Here is a 27,708-nt window from a genome sequence, read left to right as displayed (position 1 = left end):
ATCTAGTCAGGATTTGGAAGATGAACATCTAAACAAAGACTCATCAACGAAGTAATTAAGAAATAAGATATGTTTTTTACTTTTTGTCTGTTACCTGTGTCCCATCTCCACCAGTGTTTCATCCCTGATTGCTTAGAGAATGCAAAAAACCCACCTTAAAGCAAACCTACATTCCGCCCTCCCCACCCACCAGCAAACACAAATAAATCCAGAAAACATTTGGTAAATTGCATGTTAGAGGAAAAATACCAGCCGATCAATGAAGTCTATTAGCAGAAGTCCTATATCATAATCACATCAAGGGGTTTCAAACCACAGAATAGAATCATAGAATCATGGAATGCTTTGAGTTGGAAGGGACCTTTAGAAGTCATCTAGCCCAAATCCCCCCGAAGTGAGCAGGGACATCTTCAAATAGACCAGGTTGCTCAGAGCCTCATCCAACCTGGCTTTGAATGTTTCCAGGGATGGTGCATCTACCACCTCTCTGGGCAACCTGTGCCAGTGTTTCACCACCCTCACTGTAAAAAATTTCTTCCTTATAGCTAGTCTAAATCTACCTTCCCCTACTTTAAAGCCATTACTCCTTATTCTATCACAACAGGCCCTGCTAAAAAGATTTTTCCCCATCTTTCCTATAGGTCCCTTTCAGATACTGAAAGGCTGCTATAAGGTGTCCCCGCAGCCTTCTCTTCTCCAGGCTGAACAACCCCAACTCTCTCAGCCTGTCCTCATAGGAGAGGTGCTCCAGCCCTTGAATCATCTTTGTGGCCTCCTCTGGACTCACTCCAACAGGTCCGTGTCCTTCTTGTGCTGGGGGCTCCAGAGCTGGACCAGGACTCCAGATGGGCTCTCACCAGAGCGGAACAGAGGAGCAGAATCACCTCCCTCGATCTGCTGGCCACGCTTCTCTTGTTGCAGCCCAGGATATGGTTGGCCTTCTGGGCTGCAAGCGCACTTTGGTGGTTCATGTCCAGCTTTTTATCCATCAGTACCCCCAAGTCCTTCTCGGCAGGCACATTCTAATACTGTTATTATACTCCTATGCTTGTGTATTGCTACTTGGGAATGACTAGACATCTCAGTGCTTAGAGATCACGTAGAATTATCTAATTTTATCTTGCTCTGACTTTAAATATTCCAATGAGAATGGTAGAAGAAGATACGTGCCACAGAATCACAGAATCGTAGGGGCTGGAAGGGACCTCTGTGGGTCATCTAGTCCAACCCTCCTGCCAAAGCAGGGTCACCTACAGCAGGCTGCAAAGGACCTTGTCCAGGTGGGTTTTGAGTATCTCCAGAGAAGGAGAATCCACATCCTCCCTGGGCAGCCTGTTCCAGTGCTCCGTCACCCTCAGAGGGAAGAAGTTCTTCCTCATGTTCAGATGGAACTTCCTCTGCTTCAGTTTGTGCCCGTTGCCCCTTGTCCTGTCACTGGGCACCACTGGAAAGAGTCTGGCCCCATCCTCCTGACACCCACCCTGAACAGATTTATAAGCATTTATGAAGTCTCCTCTCAGCCTTCTCTTCTTCAGGCTAAACAAGTCCAGCTCCCTCAGCCTTTCCTCATAGGAGAGATGCTCCAGTCCCATCACCATCCTCGTAGCCCTCTGCTGGACTCTGTCCAGTAGCTCCTCATCTTCCTTGAAGTGGGGAGCCCAGAACTGGACACAGTACTCCAGATGGGGTCTCGCTAGGGCAGAGTAGAGGGGGAGGAGAACCTCCCTTGACCTACTGGCCACACTCTTCTTAATGCATTCAAGGAGACCATTGGCCTTCTTGGCAGCAAGTCCCAGGTCCCTCTCCACAGAGCTGCTCTCCAGCAGGTCATCCCCAAGCCTGTACTGGTGCATGGGGTTGATCTTCCCCAGGTGCAGGACCCTGCACTTGCCCTTGTTGAACTTCATCACGTTCCTCTCTGCCCAACTATCCAGCCTGTCCAGGTCTCGCTGCATGGCAGCACAGCCTTCCAGTGTATCAGCCACCTCTCCCAGTTTTGTATGGTCAGCAAACTTGCTGAGGGTACGCTCTGTCCCTTCATACAGGTCATTGATGAATAAGTTGTCAGCAGTCTCAACTTAAACACAGCAGCTAGAAACCCTGGGCAAGTAAGACAGAGCTCACCTGAAGTTCAAATCCGCATTGTTCAAACAGTGTGTGCTGAAGAGAACTTAATGAGTAGACAGTAAGGATCTGTAGACAAAAATGCATCCAAATCAAGCACTGAAATAATTTCCAGTGGCAGATGAATTCATACAAAGCAAAATCTCTTCAGAGGTACTCCAGGTAGAAAACGCCTACATTTATTAACCAGATTACTTGTTAAACATGAACTGCCCTTCTTTAGCTGCAAGACTACACTGCGCTCCTATGGGAAGTATTCTGTACAATAGCTCTTATCACCAACAAATGGTATCTTTGGATCAGGTTTTGCATATAAAAAGAAATTATCTGTGAAAATCATCCTATGTGAACTGTGTTACTTTGTTTACACAGAATGTCCCATTTAATTTTTTTATAATGAATGGTATTTCAAATTCATCATGTCAGATAAAGATACAACAATTATACCTTTCAGTTGCAATTACTGCTATCTGTGCAAACATTTTCCACCCATTTGTTCTAGCTCTATTGTTTTATAAGTTACATTGGCAATAATTTTTCCAAACAACAGAAATATCCCTTGACACCAAACTGTTCACAAAATACAGTCATTTATGTTCTCACAGCACAGGTCTCTTGGTGAAAATTACATACTTCTAATGAAAAAGAAAATTAAGCCTACTAAAAAAAATAAATTGAAGAAAGTGGTGTGGTAGCACTTCCAGCCCCCACCTAGATCAACAAAATAAACATGGCTAGCAATGCTCCTGGGCTCTGGGGTCAGCTACCTTAGAACGGCCCATCTTTATGCTTCCAAACATTTTTATCCACTAAAAGAGGGTGTATAATTGCAACTGCATCCTTGAATGTTCAAATTTTGGAGATACTCTAAGGAAACGTTTGCAAGAGCGTCAGCCATCATGGGCCAAAGATATGCCAGCTGCCACTCTAATGGTTTAACCAGGTGGAGATCAAGTTTGAGTGCTCAGGAAGGCTCCTTATTTTGTTTACTTGCATAGATATGGGCAGGGGATATATAAGAAAATGTAGCCAATAAAACCTTAACTTTATGGAATCCTGTGGAAATCCTCATTGTACCCCTGGGCTCCCAATCCCAATGGAATAAGCCAAACAGGCAGGAATCAGCCACTGAATAGTAATGGTTATGGTCTTCCTCAGAGCCTGATCCTCCTGCAATCTGAAATTTTTTTTTCTCTGTCTTCCGGCCTCTTCACTCTGGAAAACAGTTTATGTAAGAAATACTCCAGTAAATACATTCACATGGTATTCATGGCTTCAGATTTTAAGAAACATTTATTGCCAGTGGAATCCCCCAGTGTGCAGTTGTGTGTCCTCTGCCCCATCTCTCACATGGTACCAAAGCCGGAGCCAAACCCTGTGGGGAGGGGATGCAGTGCCCAGACCACCTCATCATCTTCTAGATCAAAATGCCTTTTCCTACCCAACTGCCCAGAGCATTACACAGCGCAGGCTTTCAACCGCCAGATGCACCTGAGCCTTGCTTGCCTAAGTTCCTGGCGAGAAATGTTCACAGCTAAAACATCTGCTGCCTTTAAGAGAACAGCTTTTCACCCATGTGGGGTTACTAAAGCAGGTTAATTTTTGTGTCAAAATAATACTGTCACCCTATTAGCAAAACAGCCTATTGTATACTTTTTTTGTAGGTAAGTTTCTATCTTGTTTTTTCTAAGTAGAGAAGAGAAGAAGGAAGCAATGACAATGGCAAATATGTATATTTTTTAAAAAAAACTGACTCTGAAAAAGTATTTGAAAGAATAGATTAAAAATTTCTAAATACTTTTTGTTTTTTACATTTTTCACATAATACAGTCAATAATTTTGAGTGGTTGCTTTTACTTGACATTTCAGGACAAAAGGGTCTGAGTCAGCTGGCATGAAGCCACACCATGACCTACAAAGAAAGTGCAAAGACTGTATTAATTAGCCTCATCCCACAATGGACATGAGGACAATATCAGAGTGCCGAAGAATATTTGCACAGACAGCAGAAGGAAAGTTAAGGGAAAGCAGGAGGGCAGGAAAGAGTTAATCAATCTTAATGGATAACAGGATTATAAAAAACAAAAGAGAAAAAGTGTTGAGAAATCAGTTATTTGCAATGAAAGGGAAAATAAAATCAGTAGTAAAAGAAACTGGAATAGGCTGAAAAACAGGAAGACAGCAGAGAAGTATAAACATAGAAGAGGAGGAAATTGCACCCGCTTGCAAAGAGCAGCTCTGGCCTTTCTCAGACAGAACTGTCACTCCCAGGAAATCCTTCAGATTTTGGGAAAGCTGAAAAAAATGAGAGAAAAGCACAAGGCATGCAGTCAAGAGTGAAGAAGTAAGTATGGAGTTAGGCTAAATAACTCCCCATTACAAATAGTTTCCTGGTATTTTGCTAGAAACGACACTCGGGACAACCATATCCCTTTCTCCTGTGAAACAGATATTGAGAAATTCCTCGTTTTCTTTGCTCTCTCACAGACTTCCCTTGCTTTAATTCATTTCCTTTGCAATGAGGCCCAGACTGTGCCCCTTGCAACCTGGCAACTTAAGGCAAGAGCTGCTCAGCTCAGGGAGGTGCTCTGGTGGGCTGAGGAGCCTCTGCCTGCCCGACCACACAAATCAACAACCTTGGTGGTTTGCCCTGCCAGCTCCCAGCCAGCCTGGCCTAGCCCTGACCTCTCTGGCAGGAGGAATATTACGGTCAGCCAAGTCCTGGCTTAGCCTAAGCCCTGTTTGATCAGCAGAAGATTATGCTAAGAGTTTTCCTATCAGCATACAGCATGTGAGCATTCAGGCTGGCTTCTGCCTTCCTGTTGTAATTACTTGATAATCATCAGCAGCACACACACCTTCCACAGACGCCTCCCGAGAAAAGGATCCAAAGCTCTCCTGTCATCAGCCTTTTCCATGTCCCTGGAAAAGGGACTGCTGGGTGAGAAATTGTGGAATGAAGCCATTATCCTTATCACATACTGCGGGATATTTTTTGAGAAACACAAGTGCAAGCAAAGTGATTAGCCATCATGGTTGTGCCCTACAGAAATAACACTGCTTCCTTCTGATAAGCAAAGTAACTGTTTTGAATGTGACTTCACCTTATTCTGTGCTGTTACACAAATCAGGAATGTTATCTGTGAGACAAGGACAATAATAAAAATAATCTATTCCCATGACTTTCCTGGTATCAACGTTATCTTGCTTAAAACCAGAAAGTTTTGCAAGAGAAGTCTTATGTCACATATGGCTCTAGTGCGATCAGGCTATGTCCAAGTCTGTCCTCATTCCAGCACTTGCTTTCTGTGGCAGTCAGCAAGCCCAAAACATATCTGTCTTGCCCTTATGGATTAATAACAGAAGTAACAGCTAAAATCTGAGTGTTCATCAGATGGAAAAGCATCTTTTTGAACTAACTGATCATAGAGCAACTGTGAGTTTCCGACGTGATGCAGCCAAAACGAAGACAAATGCAATCTTATGGAGGCATTTCCAACACAGATTCACAAATACAAGTGTCTCTGTACAGAGTATAGGTGAGATATCAAGCAACCCAACTGGCAAGCCATGTTCAATATAATAGGCAAGTAATGGGACCTCAGGTAACTGAGGGAGATGGAAACCTGGTTTGGGAGAGTAGAAAAGAAGAATGTGGCTTGTTTAGTCTAGTCAAACAGACTGATATCTTCCTCTAGGAGAACATGAGGGGGTTAATCTAAGAATATATACTATGAGAAAGATACCTGAGAAAAAGTGTTTAAATTTGGGTCACAAAAGCAAGCGAGTACAACCTTGCAGTCAATATATCTAGGTAGAAAGTAGAAGACAATTCCTAGCCTTTACAGAGGAAAGCTTTTGCTACCCAGATCCTTCTAAAATGGGAGATGGGAAAATTCTGAAAAGATTGTATGATGTGAAGCTTGTGGCAGGTGGAGCAGGACTCACGGACCAGAAAAGTGCCCTCCAGTTAGAAAGTAACTGTCACTTAAAGATGATGCTCCCCTAAGAAAAAAAACGACAATTTGACCCTGCTATTGGGGGTCCTTTCCCCTCAGCAACCACCAACCCACACACGCAGCTCCTGATGGGAGCAGGGCTCTTGGCATGGATGCATCCATTTAGGAACTCATCTTCTCATTCAGCAGGTATACAGCTCCCTCAAATAGTTAAATAAGGCTTAGATTTGGGTTCTCTGTCCATATAGAGTCAATCTGCAGCTAAGTAACCATGTTGTCATGATCCTTCCCCACTATCAGAAACAATTATTTCCTACAAGAAGTCACCCCATTTTCTTTTCTGTCCTACTTAGATACACATTCTTGTGCACACACGCCAAATGAAATCAAAGCAACATACTTAAACAGAGCAAATTTGGAAAGAAGCAGCTTCTTACTGGCAACAATGCTTTATAAGGGGCTGGACTGCAAAGCCACATGGAGAAGCACCTTATGCAAATAGGACTAGAGAAATAAGTATGGCTCAGTGTAAGCCTTTCAGAATGTAACATGTAGGACTTTAAGCAAAAGAGAGAGATAACAGCATAGTGTATTTGGAGTATGGAAGACAACTGAATAGCATGCTTGGAAATATCCAGCATTAAAAAAAATCTAATCCCATTAATCTGAACAGACCTCAGAGATCAGCTATGACATAACCCATCTTGGACAAAAGAATATCATAAAATACATTACAGATATTTCACTGAGAATTATAGTTCTGTGAGAAGGTACTATTTGAAATGTTGCAACACAAAGCTAGGGTTTGGGGACACAGGGAGACATTCACTTAATCTTTAACAATACTGGGCTTGCTCATTCTTGGCTGCACTTCAGACTTTGTTAAAAGGGGTAACTTGAAGGTGTGCTGACTAATTTTTTATGACCAGATCCTTTATTGCTGTAGCACCTTTGAATTCATTCTCGGAGTTTGATTCACGTGATGCAGGTTTCTTTCACCTACTTGTCTAACATGGGCCGTTGAAAGTCGTCCAAGAAAAAGATGACCAATGCATTATGTAGATGTATATTCCACCTCTTTTTGATTCATGGCAAGCTCCCCACAGAGGTTTCTCTCCTTTTTGACCCTTGCTAGCCCCGTCTGTTTAGCTCGCATGCTTTTCTTTCATCAAAGACTTTTCAAGACTCACTAAAAGATTGTGGTCTGTGGTCAAAGACTGTACAAAACTCCTTGTACACTCTTTGCACTTCACACAGCCAGGTTCTGTTCCCAGCTGGATCCTCTATGAGGAAATATAATATAAATAGCAAGTGGAAAGTTAAGACAGGGCACTGAGACCTCACATCCAGCCTACTCCCCTTGCACAAAGGTAGCTCAAGCACATAGGGCACCATCATGCTGTGAGGGAGCAACAGATTTAAATCATCTGTGATGCTCAGGTTTATTCTGTCTAATGCTCTGTCATTCAGCTCTTCAGTGGGAAGACATTTCACACTACACAACTCCGCTTTATTTCAGTTTTTCTACCCTTGCGCGTTGCTTAAGCCAATTCAAGTTGCTGTGAAAACAGGCTGGTTCTGAAATGACAGGAAAGAAAGCTTACAGAATCAAGAGCATGGGACACATGGGAGAAAGAGTCACAGTCCTGTAGTCCAGAGAAGGGATAGCAGGTGGATATTTGTGTGAGAAAGGGGTCTCCAAAGCACCGGGCAAGAAAAAATGAGGTGATAAAAGAGACTGAAACAGTGTGGATGGAGATCTTAAATTTACACAACCATTGGTATTAAAGCTGTTCCTTATTAGCAAGTACTACCTATAATCACATGCAGCAACTTACCCTTTGCTTTTTTTGTTGGTAAAAGTGACTAGAATCAATATTTAGGATTTGGTTTACTACTGACTCATGACCCACAACAAACACATGGAAGCAGACTGTCCTAGTTGGAATTAGGACTGAAGTCACAATCTGCAGTCTCCCAACAAGTCCAGTCTATTCCCTATACCAGTGCACAGATCCAACAGAAGCTGCAATTTGCTGTTGATATTAAAAGCCAGCAATTGTAGAGTAAGGGCTACAGTGAAAGACTGGACTCATCTCACCTTTCTGCAAGCATCTACAACTGAACTAGTCACCTCAAGTTCCTTTTACAAACAATAGGGAAAATGAGGTGTTTTCAGGGCACAATTTGTCTGACTCATGCCATGTATCTAGCTCAGATCGAGAGGAGACGATTTTCTCTGCTGATCTGCATGCTGTCTGAGGAGTGGTTCAGGCATAGACACCTACAAGCTAATGTCTGCATCTGGGCAGAGTCCAAGCCTTGGAGGTCTGAACTCTGGTCTTGGGACTCCAGCTAGTTTTAGTGGAGGGCAAATCACTTCATTTCTGCAGAGCAGGGTTTCTTTTCAACTAACTAGAGCTGCCTAAGAGGTAAGCGTTGAGTTTAGGCAAGTCATGCAGGCATAATCCACAACCTGCTAAGAGAAAAAGGTCCTTCTCCATGGAAATTCAAGTTAGACTTGTGGCCTGAATCATTCTGACTATTTCATACAGTTAAAGACAGGTAAATCTTGGCTCCCTGCTCTGCAACAGTATTTCCTATAGTTAAGAGTGCTGAATCCTATGGGCAGGGCTCTGGAAAAGCCTTCGAAAAACATGTTTGACTCCTTCAAGGAAAACCACCACCTAGGCTTCTGGTAGCTTAAAGTGCAATTGTACAGCCTATTCTGTAAAAACACTTGTCTTCATGCTGTTCGAGAGTTTGTCTTCTGCTGCAGTAGTGACTCAGCTTCTTCACGTTACTCCGGAGTTAAAACCATACAGAGGAAAGCAGACTCACTGCAAAATGCTGCACTGGGAGCAGAAAGCTACTGCATAAGGAACAGAGCTACTTCTCTGGGTCATGACTAATAGTCATGTTAGCAGCACTCCGGCTTTAAGACACAGGTACCTTCATTGGAGTATAAAGCATCTCCAGCTAGAGTCAGGGTTAGGCAGACCCTGCGTGAAGAGGAAACTGTTGTGCTGTGCTGTGCTAGAGCTCTAAGAGGCTCTTACAAATAAGGAAAACCTTTGCCAAATGCAGAGGTAACCAAACAGAAAGGATAGTTTTATTTGCGCATTGCTAAGAGGTTTCTAGGTTGACTGCAGTAGTCCTCGTGACAAGAAACAGAGTGTATCCCTGAAGCAGTTTAATAATCTATAACACTGAGTTGTGTAGTCTCATCCTACCTGTGCCTTTTTCAATAATCAGCAATGATTTTTTCTTTTCCCTGAAAAGTTCATGTATCTACTTTGGGGTTGGCAAGAGGGGGATACTTCTGAACACAGTTTGCAAAGCCCAGAGGTTTCTCCTAAGCAAGAACACCCTTAGCCCTGAGGACCATATCCCTGCTCCATTAGCAAGGTGCTTCTTGCTACTCCACCGTAAGTCTCTCTTTCTATTTTGTCTCACCCCAACTGTCTGTGCACAATTTCCATGCACCATGGCCCCATTTGGAGTACTGTGTCCAGTTGTGGGCTCCCCACTTCAAGAAAGATGAGGAGCTACTGGAGAGAGTCCAGCGGAGGGCTACGAGGACGGTGAGGGGACTGGAGCATCTCTCCTATGAGGAAAGGCTGAGGGAGCTGGACTTGTTTAGCCTGAAGAAGAGAAGGCTGAGAGGAGACCTCATAAATGCTTATAAATCTGTTCAGGGTGGGTGTCAGGAGGATGGGGCCAGACTCTTTTCAGTGGTGCCCAGTGACAGGACAAGGGGCAATGGGCACAAACTGAAGCACAGGAAGTTCCATCTGAACATGAGGAAGAACTTCTTCCCTCTGAGGGTGATGGAGCACTGGAACAGGTTGCCCAGGGTGGTTGTGGAGTCTTCCTCTCTAGAGATATTCAAGACCCACCTGGACAAGGTCCTGTGGAGCCTGTTCTAGGTGACCCTGCTTCGGCAGGGTGGCTGGACTAGATGACCCACAGAGGTCCCTTCCAACCCCTACCATTCTGTGATTCTGTGTTTCTGTGATTCTGTTTTCACTGTGAGAGTCCAAAATGCCTTTTTCTTTTCAACAGAGTTGTCCACCCTGAAAAAGTTTTTCTTTTACATAAACTGCCTGGCGCTCTATAAATTCTTTGATTCCTTATTTTTCTCTCTGAAGGGATAACGTGATGCTTCTTCCCTCCCCGAGGTTTCACCAGAGATTTTCTTTTTACCAATGAAAATAGGTCAGTGAATTTAGACCGTATGTGTTGCTCCACTGGGTGACTGTTCCATTTTACAATAAATAAGGCAGGACATCTGTTTTAACAAGAGAAAAACCTACAGGAGTTTGACAGATCAGTCTGGTTTTGTGCACCTTAAATGTTAAAAGACCTTGAAACCACAGTAAGTTACACAAAAGGTCGAAGAGAACCTATGGGCATTTTAATCTGAAATTATTCTTAATAAGAGCTCTATAGATAAATCAATGAAAAAGCAACAGTTCTTTGACTAGATGTGGAATTGCATCAGATTTCTGTGTTGGGAAGAAAATCATCATCAGTCAGAATCCAGGGAAGCCGTGAAAGCAAAATCAGTTTAAACTTAAATAAAACATTTTTAGTATTTTGAAACCAGGAATATTTCTACAATTGTTTTAATATTTCTGATGGTTACACTGATTATGTTGATATCTTCAATCAAATTATTGACATGTCTCTCTGTGTAAATATTTAATATGGATAGCCAATGTTGTACTTTTCATATTTACATTACAATATAATTAAATATTATACCTTAGTTACAAAGTATAAGAAAGAAAAGTTTTTTTAAACATGAACTATGGCACAATGACTTTTTTTTGCAAAAAAAATCCATGGAGAAGTTAATCAATGCATAAGACTGTTAAACTTCGTTTAGATCGCTGTGCCTGAGAGCAGTCAGACCGAGAGTACATCCCATTAAGCATACTGTTAGCGAGCAGATTTTCACAAGCTTTGAGCAGAAAGTTGTATTAAAAAGTTAAATTGTTTTAATGCCTTATATTAAAAATTACTTAATCTGGGCTCATAAATCTGAAAATGGAAAAATCTCTAGAAAGATGAGAAAAAATAATACTACGGCATAGCCTGTGATATACACAGATGGTGATGTTGGGGCAGAACGCCAGCATACAGAATCGCAGTATTCGGCAGATCATGGGCAAAATAATTAATGGCATTTCTAGTAGCAGAACACCCTGCAAACATACACAGTGCCTCATGGAGTACTTGTCAGCGATATTAATCTAGGAAATAATTAGTCCCTGCAAAGTTCTTTCACACTCTTTCACCAGATGGCCAGGGAAGATCATCAGCTAAAATCCTGCTGTTTCAGCACTGGAGAAAATGCCAAGGAGTTACGCTTTATGCTACCCTGTGCAAGATCTGGGCACACTACACTGTGCTCATGGTTCCATTCTCCCAGGTACTGCGTACCGTTACAGTATGCTTCACAAATCACATCAGATCATTTTCCGAGCATCACCGCCAAGCGCGCTTCACACCCCAACATTTGCGAGCCACTCTGCAGAAAGTTTTGCCATCTGCCAAAACACAGGACTTCTCCAAATGGAATGAGATCAGAATTCATATATTTAGAAGCAAAATGAACTCCAAAAGACACAGCATACTTGCTTAAAAAGAGAAATACATTCATAATAGCTCACAATCATAGTGGCTGTCCAGTCATGTAGCAGCTCCAGCTTCACGTTCAACTAACCTTCACTTTGTATCACTTCACTTTGTTATTGAGCAAACATTTAAGGAACTTTCCAGTGACATATTGACTGTTCTCACAAACATCCAACATTTGTTTACTCTATGCATGCTGTACGTCAGCTACTGATATTAACGGAAGCCTGGCACCATGGAAACATAGAGCTGGGGTAGGGTTATCCAGCAGAAATACATACACTGGTCTAGAAATAACATGTAAGCACTGGAATATGAAAACATACCTTCTATTTTGTTTGGGTTCCCTGTATCCTAGAGCTAGCTCCAAGGCTCGGGAAGTCAGAGAAGAATAGCCTTTTCTTAGAAACTCAAGATCTGCTCAAAGACATGGAATACAGGATCTGGCAGTTGGCAACGTCTGTAAGTCTTATAAGCAGCAGCACAGGGAATTCTGGAAAGTTAACACTTCTCCTTTGAACAAGGAGCAGTGAGCCTGGTTTGGCTGATGATGGGAAAAAGCAAACAAAACAGGGCACTGAGCAGCACTGCTGTGGCTGTAGCTGAGACAGAATTTCCATTTCAAAGACTCGTTTTCCATGGCCTACTTCTCCCTTATAAATATAAGCTGCAAGTCAAAACTTGGCCCAAAGAGTTCACCTGTCACATTTAGGAATGAAAGACTGAATCAAGTTGCTAAAAAAAAATGGGAAAGGAAAAAAACTACTATTGTTAGTACAAATATATTTATGAAAAAATCTGCTGTTCTTTTGGGGAGGTGGTGGGGAAAGAGAAAGTCTTGTCTGCTTGGCTTTCCAGATGTCAATAGCATCCCACAGCTGCAAACTCCAGCAAAGACAATAATTACAAAGCCTGACATGGCTCTTTAGACACATTTGCCTTCAGTGGAAAGTCATGTCAGGCCTGAACACGAAAAAAGAACTTTGACTTTGCAGGTTCAGTGTTGACACTCACCGAGTGCCCGATACAAGAGAGAAATGTTTTCAGCTGTGCACCAGTCTAGTCTCAGTCAGAGCTGGCCTCAGTGGTCTGATCTGGTGCCAGAGTTTGGCCTGAAGCGCACAATCTGGTCAGTCAGTGACTGATCAACTGATACATCCAACCCTGCCTGGTAACGTCTTCACAGAGGCTTCAGCTATCTAGCCCATAAAACAAACACAGAAAATATTGAATTGCCAGGATGTTCTCTCAAAACCCCACGCTGCCCAACACAGTACTTTGATCACTTAGGATTAGCCTGAACTGCAATGCTCCACCAGGAGCAGGGAAAAAAGCTTTTGGGATTTTCTGTGCTACTGCCTCCAGTCTGTTTGCAGGTAAGAGATGCAGAAACCTGCAAGACCCAACACAACTATGCTATTTATCTGTGAAAACAGAGAAGAAAACAGAAAGGCACATGGTACAGGATGAAAGCTAAGCGTTTACTCTCCTATGCAGCTCCTTGTATTGGCTTACTTATAACACAGAATCACAGAATGGTAGGGGTTGGAAGGGACCTCTGTGGGTCATCTAGTCCAACCCTCCTGCCAAAGCAGGGTCACCTACAGCAGGCTGTAGAGGACCTTGTCCAGGTGGGTCTTGAATATCTCCAGAGAAGGAGACTCCACAACCTCCCTGGGCATAACAGCACCCGAGCACCTTCCAACAACCTATTAAGTGATGTGGCTAACATCTGTTATGTACAGTTCATTCCGTCCTCCATCCTGTTTGATCATCCTGTCAATATGTGGCACGTAACTTTAGATATAACCATGACCTTAGTTGTTTTTGGCACATTAATCAGTATGCAGCTTGCATTTTTCAACAGTACAAAGCTTTTTCTGTGGATATTAAAAACTAGCAATGAGCGCTCCCCGCCACCTTACAGTCACCAGTAAAACATAACATAGTAATCATTGGTGAGCTCTGGGGAGCCCTGAGATCAGGTCATGGGAGTGATCCTCTGAAGAGTCTTCATGCTATGGCTGACATCTACAGTAACCATTAGGGAAATCTGGGGATTCATTTTCTGTGCAAGAGCAATGAACAATTCAGGGAATAAAGCAGTCAAAGAGGAGATAATTAAAGACGACTTGTTGAATAATTTATTTTGTGAAAATGAAGTTTAGCATTTGGATTTTCTGATTTAAGGAAAATGTCAGCACTTCTATAGAAGAAGTTGTTTTCTGAAGATACAGAGATGTGAGAAACACTAAACTAGTAAGATGTGTATTAGAAAACACTGATCACATTTTAGGATTGTTAAAAGAAGTTATGACAATTCTGCTGTATTTTACACACATTCTGCCCAAGAAAAAAATATGTTAGTACATTAGTCTGACTTGTGCTGTTCTCTACAACATGCAGAAACTTTAACAGCCTAATTGTAAAACCAGAATTGATTTCTCTAGAAAGCTGCATTTCAGACTCTGTTATTGTTCTCCTGCCATACACTCAGTGTTGCTTTCAGCAAAGATTTAGATTATATTTGACAATGGCTAAGTTGTCAAACAACATCAAATTTTCCAATGATTAGTCATTGCGAAAGCAAGAGTAATAGCCTAGTGACATTTAACAATACTGATATAAAGCTATACTGCGCATCAGAAACATGCACTGGAGTCAGAGCACTAAGCAATCATTTGTGTTGATCTGACGGTTAACAGGGCAATGATTTGCAAACATCCTTTCCGAGCTTGCCGTGCTGTTCCAGTTCAAGGGGAAAGACAGGAGTATGTTGCAAGGGCTTTAACTAAAGATATGGGAAGAATATTGTTAAAAACCACCCACCCCCAATTCTCTTCTGGAAATAAGTTTGATTGTAAAAATTGACTAAAATAATTCTAGTAGGTTCAATTGCTCACATTAAGAGATGAGAATGGCCACAGAAATGAGATCCTGCCCACTGATCAGCCAACCATCAACCTGCGGCCGTGAGGCGGTGTTAAGGGTGCACACCAACGGGTGTGAGGGTCTGGAGCACACAGCAGTCCCCAGCATAGTGTTTCTCCTCCCAGTTTAGCTCCATTGCTAGAGACAGTGGCTGCTGGAGCAGCTGACATTTATCCACTTTACCTAAAGAGGGGAGACTGCAAAATGCATCAGAAGAGGGACCAATCTCACTTAACTTTTCATGCCTACACTGCAGACTATATATAAACTTTTGGCTTTTAGGCATTTACACTTTCATCAGAGGCCATGAGCAGAAATCAGCACTGTAGAAGTCTAAAGCCTTGTGAGTCCCACTCTAGAAATATCAGTGTCTGTGCACTGACTGAACAGAAATCTAAGCAACTATTTCCAACATAAGCATCAATATGTGCCTACAATTGAGCACGACAAATGCCAGACAGGATGTGATGGGTTTTATTAGCCATCCTCACTAGTAACAGATTTAATGCCTACTATAGGTAGAGCTCAGAAGAAAAGAAGGGGACTACAGGCATATGTCACCCCATCATGCTTAGTCATCAAGAACTGACATTTGTGCCAGTGTCAGGCCTTGCTTATTTCCTTCACCTCAGCAAAAGACCTGTGAAGTCTGACCAAGCAACTGCAGAATACCAAGTTGGTAACAGTGAGCCACTGACTGAAATAGAGGAGTTTTGGAGACAGAAAATATGATAAAATAGGATTATGGTAACATCAAATTAGTCTCAGTTCTTGCCCAATAGGCAGCAAACAGTCAGCAAAAAAGGGTGTCAGGGAGAGAGGCAAAGGGAGATGGAAAGAGAAAGCTTCGGCTCCACCAGACAAAATTTCCCCGATTAAAGAAGGTGTTCCTAGCCCATCAGGCAAAAAAAACCCAGTCTTTTGGCTACGTGAGCTCTTAACATTCCCTATGACACTGCGTAGGCAGAAACTCTGTTGTCAGTATGGTGAGATCAGGACCACAGGACACATTCAGTCCTTCACTACTCCTTTGGGCAATGCACCAACAGAGACCAGTGCTATACATCAATTTTCAAAATGAGATACCATACTTCTGTGGCAAAGGAAGAGCATGTTTCATAGCACAACAGCTGGAGATATGAACTTACATTGAATGCTACTTTCAAGAACAGAGTGGGGGAAAAAAAGGCTAGTTCAAGATTATCAGCAGAAGATAAATACATTTTGTCAGATGACAAAGTGATTTTTCTCCTTTATATCCATAAATAACATGCTAATATGGAAGCAAATGTGAGGCCATGGAACAAGGCATCTTCCCATTATATTTCATTATGTATCTCTAAAATAAAGTTTCCTATTTTTTTTAGCTGGGAGAATTATCACATGAATTATCATTGCTTTTCACTCTGAAAATAGGAACTTAACAATTTGAATTGCAACTGTCAGAACAAAAATCTGATAAAATATGTGGTTCTTATAAGATACACTGACTTCTTCGGCTGAAGAGACTTCCCTTTTTTTTCTGGAAGATGTGATAGTAGTATCTGTATTTATGGTGGAATAAATTCAGAAATGAATGGCATAAAATTAGCGGAAGGGATAGTCACAAGGCATTCAGTAACACAGTTTACTCATTTATACACTGTTTATCTTCTGGTATATGCCACAAGAAGTAATCATTTAAATAAACAACTTCTTCAGTAGGTAATAAAATGTTATTGAGTTTCCAGACTCACAACATGTGCTGTGGCTATAAATCAGACTTATTCTAAACTTGTACTGATTTGCAGCACCAGGAGGCATTTTAGGAATACCACATTTGAAAGGGAAGTGCTGAATTTTTGTTTCTCTATAGTCTCGGTCTCTGCAGCAGTCCTAAGAAGGGCTTGGGTGTTTGGAAATATGCCCATGGTTTTTCAGCTACATCAGCTGTTATAATAAGTGATATTACCTCTCCTGCAAACCTTTCCTAACTTTTACATTGCCCAAGCTTTTAAATGGGTATAAACCACTTTCACATGTCAGTTATGGTTACTGCTGAAAGTGTTCTGCTGTAAATTACCAGCCACAGTGCACTGGGAAAATCTGCCAAGAGATGATACAAAAAATACTTTGATCAACACTGGCAACCCGAACACAGAAGAACAAAGTAAAGAAAGAAGCTTTTGTCACTGTCCGAGGTGCATTTGAGTTCCCAGCGACCCTCAAACTAGAGATGGTAGCCTAAAATTGGCCCTGCCATCCTCTGCTTCTGAGCTCCTTGAAGAAGAGAAGCTAGAAACCAGCCAGCCCTTTTGACTGGTCCTTTTGACTAGGATCTTCTCTTCTGATTACGATGATGGGTTAGGAGTGGTTTCACCCCTGAATGACTAAGCTGGCCAGTTACTCCCTTTGGTAAATCTTCTGTCTGCAGCTCACATCCTCCACTCCAGAGTCTCTGCTGTCCCAAGAATGTGGGGAGGTCTGGATGCCCAGGGGAAGGGCTTTCACAGTACTCTAGGGTGCATGAAACCTTCATGACAGCTCAGCGGATGCAGCAGGGTCGTTAATGTTGCATGCTGTCATCTGAGAACATCTGCAGAGAGCTGGGGACATGCATTATCTGTCCCTCCCAGGAAAATATCATTTAGGCAAGAAAGAAGTTAGCATGTTTTGGAGAAGTCCTTATGTCTGGGTGGTCCCACACTGGTCCTATAAAGACCTCTCTAGAAAAAGCTTTGCATTAAAAGAAGTATATTAACTTCCCTCTGACTTCAACTCATAGCATGTCTGAGAATCTTACATACCAGCAAGTGATGCCAGCAAGGAGGACATAGCTACATACCAGTTCAGAGTAAAGTTGGACCAAGCAGTTTTGCAAAAAAATAATTTCTCAGACCTGTACTGGGTACCTGATGATGAAAATCCTGTTCATTACCTTGTCTTTTTTGTACTTTATATTTTAAACAAGGCATAGCTACACAGTATTGTATTAAGCCCTAGTTCCTTCTATGTAATAAATGAAGGATTTTAAAACTCTGTTTCATAACCTGAAATAGCACCCGGACCTTCCCCAAAATATAAGGATTCCCAAATTTGGGTTGAGACTGTACAGTCTGCTTTTAGCCTCACTAGAAACGAATGAGAAATGTTACTTGGAACCTGTTAATACACAGTACTAAACCTGCTAAACACTGGGCATCTCTGCCCAGTGGTTGCTGGCCTGCAAGCTTATGGTGCTTCCAGAAAGTTTGAGAAGGCATGGTTTGCAAGGTACCTGTGCTGAGCTGTCCCTGTGCAAGGAAATTCAGTCCAATGTATCTGGGTTATACTCTCTTAGAGGTTCTTGGCAGAGATTTCTCCATTAATCTCTCTAGGTAAGACATGGTGTGGAAGTGCCGTGGTGTAACACACTACCTGTTCCTGAACCCAGCGTGATGCACCAGCATGACACTACACAGGAAAATATCTATCCGGGTCAGCATTTGCCAGAGAGATCTGAACGATGTGCTGTAGGACAGTTACGACTTTTGTTTCAATTTAAGAAAGAAATTAAATAAATGCTCAAAGTGATTAAGAGATAAAAATGTTCTGCTTTCTACATTGTGGGCCTTGGTCACGTTCAGCAAAGACTGCAACAAAGATATCTTGATGTAAAATCAGGGTTGCTCCAGGACGAGAAACAACAGAGATCACAGAGAAAGAGGAAGAGACACAATTTTGGAAAGAAAGGCAAACATACCAGGTAAATAAGACGAGTGAGTGAAAGAGGTGGCAGACACGGGCCACGTGATTCACACTCAGGTACGCTGCTGGTGCCAGCAGAAGGTCTAGAGCAAGACAATCAAACACTAGGTCTATTAACCAAGGTGGATCACCCAAGACTCTCCTGTGAGGCCAACAGTCTTTGGAAACTACATACAGAAGTTGGAAAGAGAAGATACAAACACCAGACAAATAGTAATGGTCTAGGCACCAGTGAAAGCTTTATTATAAACTGTGGGGAAATCCCTGTCTTCTTCAACACAATTTAGATGAAAGCATTAGTACCTGAGAAATTGCTTCCCCCTCTCAGACCAGGATTTTTTCTTAATGCCTTTCTATTGCTGTGTTGCTGACACAGAAACTTTGCTTTTTCAAATTCCCATTTCATGTTATAGTCCTTCTTTACTATTGTATTATCTTATTACTACTTATCTGTGTCATTATTATAGTAGAAAGTGAAAAACTGCATGAAGAAAACTACAGTAATTAAACTTGTACATGAAATGGAAGACCTTTAACAATTCACTGCACTTCTATATAAATCTGTTGCCACAATATGCATGACCAGGGAATGGGAGCAGACATCTGACTTTCTGGAAACATTAGTCATGAACGGCAAGCTACTGAAAGATTTCAGAGGTCAGAAAGGGGAAGGCCATCTTTTCTCGTACCTTGCATTTAGCTCTTGTAACTGAGGTTCAACTCTTTCAGGGACAGACTGTAACTTTTTTTTTAGTCTAAGCAGAATCTCGTTTTTCAAGGAGTCCCATTATATTTATTTATGGCGTGATGTGTTGTTGAATGCAGTGTTGGCAGGATCTGGCTCTGCACAGATAAACAAGTTGCCCCATACAGCTTCAAATGTCACTGCCACACAAAGGAAAATATCACAGGTTAGATAGATGTATTATGACCAACCCATTCGGAACTTTTACTCTCCTTCTGTTGATTGATTGAAGAATTATATCCATGAAATGGGATGATTTATACAATTGCACTGCCTCTTGGACAGAATAAGCCTTTGCCAGCCAGATGCTCCTGAAGAATGGCTGTTTGCAGCATAAATCTGATGTAATTTGATACACAGCATGGCACACAATCAAGATGAAATGATCCTTAGATGATTCTTCCATGTGCAAATCATTTCAGTAAGACAATTTTAATAATGATATTTTCTTTTTTATTAAGTTCTTTGGACTATTTTTTCAGACAATGAGCAATTGCACCCAGGAGAAGTAGCTATTGTCAGGTTAATATTTTATTAATCCTTTACCTGGGGCCAATATTCTAAGAAACCAAAGGAGCTAGCTGTCACTGAAATATTCAATATTGAAGGCCTTTTCCAGACTTGACTTCCACAATGCCTCCTCATTATTATAAATTCTTATCTCCCACTTTTAGCAGCCCCAGCTTGGTTATGCTAGTATTTTATTTGTTTGTTTCTCCCTTTTTCTTCCTCACCCATACACTCACATTTTTGATTCCCTCTCAGAAAACAATAGTAATGGGATAGTTAGGATTGACAAGTATGAATGTAAACAGATAACAGTATTTTAATAATATGTTACTCTTTCCAGTCTCAGCCAAGGCAGTGTGCCTGCTCAGCATTAGTGATAATCCCTGGCCAGGACTGAGCCGATGAGCTACCCATGGGACCTGCTCCATCCGCAGCAACCGCCACGTTCAGATTGCCCAGTGCTGATGAGGATGAAATAGTGCCGAGAAAACACCTAGTACCTCTGTTATCAATCTACCAGGCTTCAAATGAGCACAGCTTTTTGTTTCATTTCTAGACTTCTCATCTGAAGGAAAAGTAAGTTGATGTCAGTGTTGCCAAGAGTAAAAGCTTCTAGGCAACATTGATAAACTAGTCCCAGAACAATTTAATTTCATCTTTTACGGCATGCTTCTCCCAAAAAGCTCTTCACGGAGGTGGGATTAGTGATTAAGATATGTGGAGGGTGGAACACATATGTCTGTGAAAACTGGAATTAATGTGATTATGCTAAGCAGAACATATTCTGGGCATCAGTGGTTTGCAAAGATTTAATGAAATGTGCCCCAAGCTTAGAATTTTCTCTCTGGAAAATAAAGCACGATATTTAGAGAAGATTGGGATAAAGGGGTATTTTATGGGCAAGCAGAGGAAAATCAACTGTCACTTTATATGAAACACCTTCCTTCTGTTGTGCTTTCTTAAATTCCTACCATAAGAAAGCAATTATAATAAAGTTATGATCCTGAAGTACTGTTGGTGCCTCCTTCCCACATGCCACATTTTTCCTCATGGGGAAAATAAAGGAAGGAAACAAAGTGAAAAAAACACAACACAAGCACATAATAAACTGATCAATGTGTGAGAAGTATACTGGAAACAAACGTTAGCAGTCACTACCTCTTCTATACTCCATCAGGTCTTGTTCTGTGAAGAGGTTGTGCCTCGGAGGATGTAAGAAATCCTAAAATATTATCCAAAGTCCATGAAATGCCATTGTTTTAATGTAACATTTTGACAGGTTTCATAAAACATGAACTTATCCAGAAGGACACACACTCAGTGACACCAATAATTCTGATGCTTTGGAAAATGTGTACATCCAGATCTGTGCGTGAGGTTTTCCCCAGTGCAACAAATCTGGTATTTTTTATTACACACATGACCACAAAAAAGTTTTAGTTTTTGGTTATGTCGGTTGCTCACCTTGTTCTCAACCATGTCACATGTCCTACAACCACACCTTACCTCCTATACAGCACAGCCGATCGATACACTTGATAGCAGTTTAGTGTTGCAGGATGATGATGTGTTGTGAAACCTCAGCAGGGTGAAAAGTATGAGAGGTCATTTGCAATGTAACGTGGCTTTCTAGAAACTGAGTTGTTGCAAGTTCTCACTTCATAGCTCCTTTAAATGCCACAGTCACCTTTCATGGCCTATGCAAGTAGCTCCACTCACGCTGCTCTGAGGCATTTCTGCACAGTGGAGAGTACTCCAAGCACAAAGTAAATGTTCAGTGATTCATACTAGTATCTCTTCAGAAAATAAACAAAAATGTATCTGTTCGCCTTGGTCACAGGACGACCAAGCAAACACCTGAGTGAACTCAGTCTACTGGCTTGGTTTTAGAGCCACCATCAAAGCAACTACAAGATAGAAGATACTAAAAAATGACAAAAATTTGCATTTAGGTAATTCTAACAGCAAACAGCTGCCTATTAAGTATGTATGTGAGTGTGCTTATTTTTGTTGTTTTCTTCCAATATAGAACTTATAATATTCAAAACTGTGTTCCAGATGCATTTGTTTCTGAGAAGCGCACACACACCATTCCTGTGCATAGCAGAACTTGTAGGGCCATTACTAAATTATGCATAAGTTCCATGGGCTGAATCACATACATGCAACAGCAGAAATAACCTGCACAATCTGCACTGCCAAGAGGTTGCCTTCAGAATAAAATCCCATGCCCAAGCATTTGTGCACAAAGTATAGCAGGCAGGAAAACAGAATTTCTTCCAAGCTATCTGTGTACTCATATGAAAGTAAAATCAGACTCTGTACATATTTACAGGTGAAAAGACAAAAGACTTCTATTTCTGCTCTTCTCAACCAGTCATGCTCCATGTATCCTTATTCAGGGATATCATGAGATCTTTTTTACCAACTTCTGAATTTCATAAATTAATTAATTGTATTTTTTCAAACAGGTCATTTCATGAACTGAATTATTTCAAAGTACTGAGCCAAAAACTGAGCTTGGTTCTGCCTCTGGGAACAGTCTGATAGGATAAGGTAGAAATATTTCTCAACTCTTAATTGCTTTTTTCTTTTTAATAAACTTCTGGAAAGATTCATTCTAGACTCTACTAATTGTTTTGAGTTGTACTAAAGAATGCAATCAAACCTAAAAGTGAAACTTCATCTTCAAAAGCCAAAACTCCAAAAATTTTCCCCAGAATATCAAGACCTTTCTAAGTAAGGAATACCCCTCTTAAGTAATCAAAGCTGATAGATGTCCGTAAGTGCTAAAAAAAAGAAAAACAAAATCCCTAGAATTTACTAAAATAGTAAACACCTTAACCACACCTTTGCACTTTTCATATTACTTTCAAGCACAGCTTACGGCAGGGAATGCAAGTTGCCTTTATCCAGTATAAGAGCAAATATTTTTTATGTACTTACTACTATTTTCACACATCCCGAAAGACCCATAATGCTAAAAAGGTTCACAAAAGTCAGAGTCCCACCTTAAAGCAATGAGCAAAATGCAAAGACAATGGCAAGGGACAGCAGTACAATAAATCAAGGTATAGTTTTTACATCAGCTGTATAAATTGTCCGTGTTATTTCGCTGGCAGAGTATCTGGCATACTTCTGTCCTTACATAATGTTATATAGACATTTGCAATCAAAGACTATTTATGCTAATTTAACTACAAGGTTTTATTAAGATAATATACTTACTAGTGACTAGTTATTTTGTGTTGCATATTCAAAACCCTTTCCTGACCAAAAATATTTGTCTTGCTTTTTTACACTGAGAATTACAAATACAGATGTCCATTGGAGTTGTGGTACAATAGAGAGCTCTGAATATTTTCTTTATTTAGCACGTAAAATTAAACCATTAGACCAGACTACACTCGCATAACTGAAAAGCTGAGTAATTTTCATAACGCAATTGATTTCTTACCACATGGTGCCATTTAAGGGATTATAACAACTCACCAGGGTAATATCAAACTTGATTAGAAGCCAGGGGGCCTGACTGTTATCTCCCTTAAGCCGGTGAAAATCCAGACAAAACGTAATTGACACCAGCAACTCTCAATTTGTACCAGTGTAACTAAAAGGAAAGTCAAGCACTGTATCTTCGATTGGGAAGTGGATTTTCTTTTTAGCTTGGATAAGTCATTTCCATATCTTTGAGTGATTAATGGTGATTGTTTCAACCCCCTTGAAGATATCAAAGACAGTGCATTTGGTGTTTTCACTGCTAAGTACGCTGATGCTAGATGGGTTTGAGGAAGTGCCTTCATATAAAGAACAATCCACACAGCAAATAAAAGTAATTTCTTATGTAAACTTTCCTGGTGTCGAGAAAACCTGTAACAAGCTCAGCATGTCAAGCCCTTTGCCCTTCCATAAATCAACATCTAATAATAACGGGCTGGATTTTTCCACAGATATTGAGATATACAGGGGTGGAAGTAAAATCTGGGCAGCTTTTCAGGAACTCCCAAGCTAGGTGTCACAAAACACAACCAACGGGTATTTCAGGGCTGGATTCATCTGAACTCAGACATTTACAAGGCAGATAAATATGTACTAAGTAGTTGGCTCAACTCCTTCTGTCCACATTGGGGAAAAAACAGTAACTTCAGTAACGGTGGGATTCATCTCATGCTACCTAAAATAGGTCACAAATGAAAGTGGCCCCAAAATTGCCTATTTCTCTTTATTGACTATATGAAGGGGCACAGTTCAGGGTGACCAGATTTTGTACATGTGTCTATATTACACACCTTTTTAGTTAATGGAAATAAATCCCATGTTTTGTACCCTCAACTCTGAGTATGCAGATTAACTTCTGTTTTGCTTCTGTTTTGGCCTGCTCCAACAGTGACTCTCCCTCTTTGGTTCGCTGCTGGTTTGCTACTGGGAGCGCCTGCTCTGGATGAGGGACCACCAGCTCTCGAGGCTTTGGTCCAAGGGAATGGCCCCTGATGCTCTTTTATGCTGTCCTACAAGAAACCCACTGAGGCTACATCTACATAGTGCTAAACCACATCAGTAATTATGTAAATTAAACATGTATAGGACCTTTCTTTGGCACTGAAGCCAGCTGCCCTAGAACATCCCCTGTCCATTTTACTGAACTCTCACCATTCAAAAGAGAAGAGGCTGGTGTTACATGATGTCATTCATAAGTGTCAGCAGTGATCTTTCTTTAACAAGGTTACCTTCCTCATATACATAGCTATGTGCTGTCTTAATTACCTCTGGATACAGTTTAGCCTCCAATATCCCCCATCTGCTGTGGAAAAACCTTCTGCACTGCCTGGCTGAATGCCCTACGTGGGGCCAAGGGCAAGCCAAGCAGATTCGTGTGTCCTGGCCACTTCAAGCACAAGCATCCCCTTGGCTTTATGGCACCTCCTGTCCACAGAGGAGAGAAGGCTTCAACCAGCATCCCCACAGTTGTATTTAAATTTGAAAACAGAAGGAGACAGAATCATTTTAAGTATGGATGAGGCATAATACGTTTTGAAGATGAGGCAATCTGGGGCTATTCACCTTTACTGGGAAGCTGCTGCAAAGGATGCCTGCAGCGCAGATGCTCCCTGTGGAAATAATAATTGTCCAGAAAAAAGCAAGCAGCATGTCCTCACTTGTCAGCCTGTCTTCCAATTTTCTCTACTCACCAGTAATATAATTGCCAGCCTACCTTCTCCATCTTCTGTTAATTTTCTTTTTCTTTTTCTTCTAGTTTATTTTGTCATCTACTGAGCATCACAAGTGACAGGTAGATAACACATATTTATCTACCTATATGAACATGCCTTCATAACTTCAAACACTGACAGATGTTTTCATTAGAAGATACCCTCTCATTGAAAACTTTGTCTAAATTTACTCTCCATAAAAGCAATACAAATGTTCATATGATTTTAATTATATTTGAGTAAGGGCTTTCTCTAAACAAATAAATGTGGTCCCTCAATGTTTATAATTCACACCTCGGAGAGGTCTGATATCACTTGAGAGGGAATAACTGACTGTAAAGAAAAGCAAAACTGACTAGCCAATTTTCCTTCTCCGAGCTGAATGAGCCCCCGAAAGGAAAACCACCTGCACAGCAAATTCAAAATTATTCAGTTCTTGCAACGGGAAGCCCTGTGAGAAACAGCTGTGCTGGGCCAGGTAGGTTAAAGCCAGAAGCATCCAGGGACTCAGCTGAGGAAATTACCCAGGGCCACCCTTGGAGGTGAGGGGCTGCCAGCCTGGATCCCTGCCCAAACACCGGGCAAGTGCCCCTCCGGCCACGCTGCGGGAATCACCTGTGTTGCCTGGGTGCGCGCCCCATTGCACCATCGAACCCCCCAGCTTTGGTCCTGCCCTGGGTACATCCGGCCCCTTTGCTGCTGATGCTGGATTTCTCTGCAACAGCTGCCTCCTTGAGGCAGGATCTTTCTAGCAAATATTAACTGAAACTGGGTGAGCACTTAGGGAAAATGCCCACTAAAAGACACCTGTGTGACACTTTCTATGGCAAGTTTTAGTGTCCTTGTCCTCTGCAGCTTACGGTTTGGCAGAGGGTCACGTCTTGCATGTAATTTTTGTCCTTCTAGGGTCAAAATACAGCCAATTTATGAGCGTCTTTTAAAAAAAATATATCACAGTTCAGTCAAGATGTTAGCAGCTAAAAAAACAATTATAGCAGCTGGAAACCATGAAGATCTAATCTTCTCTGACCACCCTCTGTCCCTCCTCAACTCCCGCTGCTGATTAGACATCACAAGCACCATCATCTTCCATCTTCACAGAATAACAGAAGAATGAAATCCCTCAGAAAGAAATATTGTTTCTCCTGTAAGAACAGACAGAAATTTTCTACAGACCCATGGCTCCCTACTGGCTAATTACATCTCGCTAGCGAGGTGCAATAGCAGCCCTTTTAACTTGTTTTATCAGATCTGTCCTGGTCAGGCTGGCTGTGTACCATGCTCTGAGAGCTGGCAGCGGTAGGAAGCAGGGAGAACAGACACTTCGCTGATCGTGGACCGAATGAACCATCCCAGCCAAATTTCCAACATGTGCTGCGACACCGAGCAAGGAATCTCCATGCTGGCAAGACCAGGAGCAAAGCTACTAACTGTAGAGAGAAGAGGGGGCAGCCCAGCCCCTAGGCCAGAGGGCCAGGACAAGGGCAAGTGGAGGCAATGAGTTAGGAGGTGAGAGGCGAGGTGTGAGACACTGCAAGTGAAACTTGCTGTGAAAAAATCAAACTGCTCTAAAATAATTCTGCTGCCTGTGCACTTACGCTGGGTCTCATCTTCGCTTCTTTCTCTCCACTAAACAAGCACGTGTGACCTATTTCTCAGTGAGATTTCTGTGTTCAAAAGAGGCAGCTTACATCTCCGTTCTGCCAATTCTCTCAGGAAAAATGTCCTGCTCTCTGCCCATACTCATGCTTCATTATTATCAGAGCACTTTCCTACCACTAGATAACATTTTCTCAGCTGGTTTTCATTTCTGATGCCACACCATTTGTACATTTGGTACAAGCAGTGGTGCTTATGTTGTCACACGCTGCTGTCTCTAGCATAGCATCCCACAATCAAGGCTAGAAAAGCTACTGAACTGCACATTTCACCAAAACAGCAGGTGCTTTGAACATCATTTATAACTTTAAATGAACAATTTCAGTAAAGATTTTGTTAATCCTTCCTAGAAGCAGTCAACAAATAACAAAACGAGGCTCAGCTGGTGAAAGAAAAGCAGGATAATAGGTTGAGGGAAGGGAAATTATTATCATAAAACATTTGTATAGCCATGTGAATTCTACACTGCGCTGTACAGAACAGAGATCACATCTCACCCTTGCCCTAAACTTCTTGCTGTTGCTAAGACAACAACATCAGCGTATAAGAAGCAGTGCAGAGTCCAGTGGTGAGATCTCCTAAGGGGACGAACTGGCTACTAGGCTTTGCTAGAAGAGAGAAATCGCGTTGGTGCAAAGGACAGGATGGCTGCTCTGGCTGTGGAGGCCACTGTGCCTGACAGAGGCACTCAACCAAATGTGGAGGTGATAGGGATATAGTGGGAATATCCCAACAGATGGCAGGGGCTCCTCATTCCCAGAAATGCCTTGGCTGATTCAAGCTCTAGGGAACATCACTGGGAGCTCCCAGACCAAAAACTCCTTCTCAGCTCTGCCTGTCTCATTACAGGAATGTTGTATCTGCCTAAACCCGGAGTTACTGAGCCTTTATGGAAAGCTTCTCCCTCCAGCACTGGGCTTGAGGCCTTACCCCAGGGTAAGATGAAAAACAACATGTAGCAAACATATGCCAGGTAAGGGAGATCACAAAGTAATTCATAGTATCAGCTTATGAGCCCTTTTTGGAACACACTTAGCAGAAACAAAATTCTATGCTACCAAAGCACTCACGTCCCAACTCCGCCCTATTGGTTTGTTCTAGACATTTCATACTACGTTTGCATAAGAGGATCTCCTTTGCTTGACCCTTCCTACACTATTTACAGACAATCTTCCACAGAATATTGCTTGGATTATCTGTC

The 27,708-nt window shown here is 41.8% G+C and overlaps 1 protein-coding gene across 5 annotated transcripts in view; it reads right to left on the bottom strand.

Moving 5' to 3' along the window:
- The window catches only part of MTUS2 (microtubule associated scaffold protein 2), a 318,231-nt gene that overhangs the window by 225,302 nt on the left and 65,221 nt on the right, over positions 1–27,708 (bottom strand). The window contains exon 1 of one of the 5 annotated variants that reach the window (XM_075419992.1): positions 2,125–2,142. The exons of the other annotated variants lie outside the window; for them this stretch is intronic. The gene's annotated coding sequence lies outside the window, so the exon portion shown is untranslated. Of the gene's footprint in view, positions 1–2,124; positions 2,143–27,708 lie in introns of those variants that run through there. 5 annotated transcript variants of the gene reach the window in all.

This window comes from Opisthocomus hoazin, chromosome 1 (genome assembly GCF_030867145.1).
Source record: "Opisthocomus hoazin isolate bOpiHoa1 chromosome 1, bOpiHoa1.hap1, whole genome shotgun sequence".
NCBI lineage: Eukaryota > Metazoa > Chordata > Aves > Opisthocomiformes > Opisthocomidae > Opisthocomus > Opisthocomus hoazin.
This window is presented reverse-complemented; position numbering and strand designations above follow the sequence as displayed.